The sequence below is a fragment of the Calliphora vicina genome, chromosome 3 (genome assembly GCF_958450345.1).
Source record: "Calliphora vicina chromosome 3, idCalVici1.1, whole genome shotgun sequence".
NCBI lineage: Eukaryota > Metazoa > Arthropoda > Insecta > Diptera > Calliphoridae > Calliphora > Calliphora vicina.
Window position 1 is genome coordinate 43,514,130 of NC_088782.1, and position 5,822 is coordinate 43,519,951.

Sequence of the window (5,822 nt, forward strand, 5' to 3'; positions counted from 1 at the left end):
AGTTCCCAGTGAACTTGTACCAGATTTCAGCACCCCATAATAGATATAACCCATTTGGTACCACCAAATACATAGCATTACCTTAGCGCCAAGAATATTTGGATTTGATGTCGATTCGGCTGGTTGGTCGGGATTCATATACGATCTATTACACTTCAGGTTATCGTAATGCATCAATTTTTCATCCATTTTTCTTCTATAGCATTCAAGCATCATTTCGGACATGTTAAATCGTATTTCAAGGGCTTTAATACGCATGGTACCCTATTTCCCTGCTGCTCGCAAACGTTTTGAAATTGCTGCTTGATTAGCTCCCAATGATTTTGCAAGATCGTGTTGGGTTTGACAACAATCTTCATGGAGTAATGCCTTCAATTCTTCGTCTTCAAACTTTTTTGGCTGGCCTGGGCGATCTTTGTCTTCCATGTCAAAATCACCACTTCTGAACCGCACACACATTGACAATATGCCTCGGTGAGCAAACGGTGTGCTTCAGCGGCACTTTTCTCAAATTAAAGAAGTAAAACTAAACTTCCCGCCTATGACGATTTGTTGGTACAAAATTCGACATTTTCGAAGCAAAAACAAACTTTGTTGTTTACACTAGGGAGAATCTATTTCATATTTTATATATTTTTTTTCAATATTAAACATAAAAAATAAATTATTCGTTTGATAAATCGTCATAAAATTTATGATAATCTTTTGGTACTATTTAAAAACGAGAAAATCGGTCCACAGATGGCTGAGATATAAGGAAAAAACCAGGACAACCTCGATTTTTGACCCATATCTGGATTACTAAATCATTAATATAGACAATATGGATATCTAATGATAGATATTTCAAAGACCTGTGCAACGACGTATATAAGACCATAGTAAGTTGGACCTACAATGGGTCAAAATCGGAAAAAATATTTTTTAACACGATTTTTTTTTCACCAAAATTTTTTTTTGACAGTCTTTTCGTTCGGTTTTGACATTAACATAAGCTAGCTTATGCACATTATAGTTGGGCCTTTAATCGCTATCTATAAGGATCCAGAATATATATACTTTATAGGAAAAATTATATTGTGGAAATTACAAACGGAATGACAAACTTATATATACCCTTCTCACGAAGTTGAAGTTTCAATTTAAAATATTTTCATAGATCAAGTTTAGCTAGAATTAATAATCTTTATATTGACAAATTTTAGCCACAATTGGAGATCTTTTCATAGAACAATTTCAAACATGGACCAAATTTTAGCTTAATCACTGGTTTTTACATAGACTAACTTTTAAAGATCTTGACTAACTTTTGATTCAATTTAAGATCTTTATATTGACTTTTTTGCTTCAATTGAAAACCTAGAAAAATTTTAGCTTCAATTGTTTATCATTACATACTTAGATACATTTTATCTTGAATTAATGATCTTTATACTGATCAATTTAAGCTTGATTAAAACAAATCTTTATATTGACATATTTTAGCTTCATTAGGCTTATCTTGAATTAATGATCATCATATTGCTTCAATGGCTTATCTTGAATTAATGATCTTCATATTGCTCAATTTTAGCTTAAATTTGAGATCTTTTTATTTACCATTTTTAATTTCAATTGTTTATCGTTAATTCTTTTAGCTTCTATTTAAGATCTTTATGTAAAACAATTTTAAACAAATTTAGTTTAATTAAATTAATTTTATCTTCAATTGAATCATCGATTTCTTTAGACCCCGTTTACTCTCACATTATACATTTAATTTGGGCAAGAAATATACCATTTTAAAGGGATTTATTCACAGAAGTGCAGAATATACATTTTATTGAAATCGGTTCAGTTTTTTAGGATTTATAAGCGTTTAAAGATGTTACTAACACATATGCAAAAACGTGTACATGTGAACCTTAAGCTAAAAAGTAAACAAAACAAATCGTGTTTGTTCAATTTGTTGTTGTAAATAAATAGGAGAAACAATTAAACAGTATTGATTTCGCTCTGTTTTAAGTGAGAGTTGTTATAGAAAACAAAGAAGAAGAATTTAGTAATTTAAATTCGCTTTAATAAATATATTTTGAAGGTGTTTTTTTTATTTTCTAACTCCCATATGCATAAACAATTTTTAAATTTATCAAAGGTTTATAAATAAAAATTTCCACTCAAAATTTGTTTTATAAACCTTTGACAAATTTAAAAACTGTTTATGCATATGGGGGTAAATATGTAATTGTACGTAAGTAAATAGTTATTTTATAATATGTGCAGAACTATAATTGTGATGATATTCAACAGTTTATCATTGCATAAAGCTTAATGAAAAATGAGACGGTTCGGAAAAAATGGTGAGTCGCCTTCCATACAAAGTAAATAGTTATTTCTAAATATTTTGTGAACTATAATTCTTTAAACTTAGTCTAAATGGCTCTTTTATAATTTTGCATAGTTTCGCTGAAATTGTTCGGGATTGGAATAGTGGGCGTGGCATGCCCTATACAAAGTATATAATTAATTTCGAATATCTATAATTGTAAAAGTGTTTAAACTTTTAGCGAATTAATATCTTATTACTGTACGGAGTTTATCTGAATATAGACGGAATTAGATTAGAGGGCATAGCACCTCCCATACAGAGTAAATACTGATTTCGAATATCTGGGGAACCAAAATGGGAGGGGTCGGAAAAGGAGGTGAGTCACCTCCCATACAAAGTAATAATTGCAAGGTTCTTCAAACTTTGTCCGCATAGCAATCTTACCATTTTACACAGATTGGATGAAAATGGTCGGGATTGCATTAGTGGTTGTGGCACAAAGTAAATAATTCATTTTGAATATCTGGAGAACTATAATTCTAAAAGAATTTTAACTCTGTATCAATCAATTTATTACCATTCTACGGAGGTTAGCTAAAAACTTATTTATTCCTGTTCGAAGTTTAGATAAGCATGATAGGCTTAGTAGGAATGACGCCTCCCTTATAAAGGAAAGTTAAAGAAAAGCTTGATATTTACAATAAAGGCTTAAAAATGGTTGGGATCAGTGCAGTGGAGTGGTATCTCTCATACAAAATTAGTTAGTTATTTTCGACTATCAAGTGAACTGTAATTGAGAGATTCTCAAATTTTGTATGTGTTATTTTCGTATTTCCATTCATATTTTTTTAATTTTACTAGGGTAGGGGTAGCGAAGTGCACCGGGTTATGCTAGTATCATTATATTGACCAACTTTAGCTTCAATCGTTTGTCATTGCATAACGTTGTATGTTGTATAAACCCCTAAAGATCCTTACAAGGGTTTCTTAACAATATCCCACGTGCTTAAAAAACAATTACAAAAATAAGAGGTTTTCAAAAAAATTCTTTGATAAAAAAAAAATTAAAAATTCCGCCCTTATGATTTCCACACATTTGTAATTTATTTCCTCGTTTTCTATCAAATAAACCACTGTGTCTAGTGTCATCAAAAATTTAATGATTTGTTGCATTAGAAAAATGTACACAAGTTCGTGTGTGTGTGTGTCTGCTTCATATTTACCCAACTGCAGCCGTAATGATTTTTATTTACCCCTTTTATTGTTTGATTTTTGGGTTAAAATTTCCTATATTTTTAATGAAAATTATTGGAAATTTTCAATTTATCATTTAATTTAAACAATAGATAAAAGTTCAATGTAAAATACAAGACATACGTACGTACGTACGCACGATCATAGGGAAGGTTTATTTGTTAAGCAGGCAGGCAGTCAGCCAGCCAGCCTGATGTCAAAAGTATGTCGTTTCTAATGTGTTTTTGTTTAAACTGCCTTGTGCATTAAAAAAAGGGTTTAAAGTGTGATTGTTAAAGTTGAAGTTAAACAAAATGTGTGCTACATTGTTGCACTCATACACACTTTTGGAGCATGCTATTTATTTACCCTTTCTTTATTCGCACGGGTTTCAAATTTACTTTAGGCGCAGATGTTTTCAGTTTGTTTAAAGTTTTATGGTTGAAATGAAATACTTCAAAATTTTATTAGTTTTAATTATTAAATAAATGAGCCCTGCTACAAAATTTAAAATGACAGAAAAATATTTTAGAGAAAACTATAAAACATTTTCACATATGTATGTACGTAAAGGACAAACTGTTCATCTTTTACACCCACCTATACCTCTACCTGCACATCTTCACCACTTTTCTCCAATTTTTTTTTAAATAAACGTGAAAAACGTCCTCTTTTACTCTTGCCAGCATAAAGAAAATTCGCCCAAAAATTCACTGCAACATTCTTGTCTATTTATAATTAAATTCCTGAAAATTTCCTTTTAAAATGCAAAAACACAAAATCCATAAATAATTTTCTGTTTGTCGTTGTGGGCCACCACCCTCAAAAGTATGCTTTATAAAGTAATAATTTTAAAATGTGCTCCTTTTCTTTACTTTTTTTTTCATATTTTTGTGTGGCGCGCTGGAAACATTTTGTTGTCATGCTGAATTTTACAAAACTCCTCTCCTGGCAAACAAAATAAAGTTAAAAGAATGTTTAAAATATCTCTTACATTAAAAAATAAGCAAAAAAAAAAAAGGAAATATATTTTTTAATATGTTTGCAACTCCTCCTTTTAACTGTGCGAACATGATGTATTTTTTTATTTAATTTTTTTTTTTTTCATTTTAATATTGTAAGGAATTTTAATTTTTTTTTATATTGATTTTTCGCAAAAGGATAAGGAACAATTTTAAACGGTGTACGTGAGTTTTATTAATGAGAAAAGAAATGTTCATTATTTTACAAAATGTTTACGAAATTTTTAACAACCCAGACGGTTAAATTGAATTATTTAATAATATCAGAGTACAAAATACATATTTTGTAATAAATATAAGAGTTTTTGTCAAATTCTGGTAACAAATTAACAAAGTTGACACTTCATTTCCACCAAAATGATCGATATATAGATTTTCTAGTATTTATCCACCATTTTTCGTTTATTAATAAATATATTTCAAATAAAAAACATATTTTTAGTTTTTTAATGCATGAAAATCCTTGCCTTGGTCATTACATACAGTGGTCGACATAAGTCTACGTATGACCACAGCATGCCCTTGTTTTTTTTTTGAATACTAACAGATAAGCATGCAATTTACTACATCATTTTAAAAGAAGTCAACAAAAACTCAAAAGTAAATACCACACAATTGGCCAAAGAACTCGCAACAAGATCAGAAGTTATTGTTCATCCAAGAACAATTCAAATACCGTCTTTTGTCGGCCACTGTATACCAAATTTAGCTTTCGATCAATAAACCAATTTTAACTTTTAACGTAGATCTTAACATACACCAATATTAGCTTCAGTCATACATATTTATATACACCAATTTTAGCTTCAATGACAGATCTTCGCATATGTCAAATAAAACTTCAATCCTAGATCTTTTCATAGACTAATTTTTGCTTCAGTTGTGGATCATTACATAGCCCATTGTAACTTTAATCACTGAACTTTACATTAATCGTAGATATTTACATAAACCTATTTAAGCTTCTATCATAGATCCCCACATTCACAAATTTTAGCTTCAATCTTAGATCTTTCCATTCACTAATTTTAGCTCCAATCGAAGATCATCACAAGACCATTACTAGCTTCAATCATAAATTGTTATTTATTTGTCATTCCGTTCTGGATCCTTATAGATAGCGGAGTCTATTATGTCATGTCCGTCTGTCTGTATGTCTTACATACACGATTCATACATCAATATCTCCGGAATTCTTCCGAATCGGTTGCTATTTAAAATCGAGAAAATCGGTCCACAAATGGCTGAGATATAAGGAA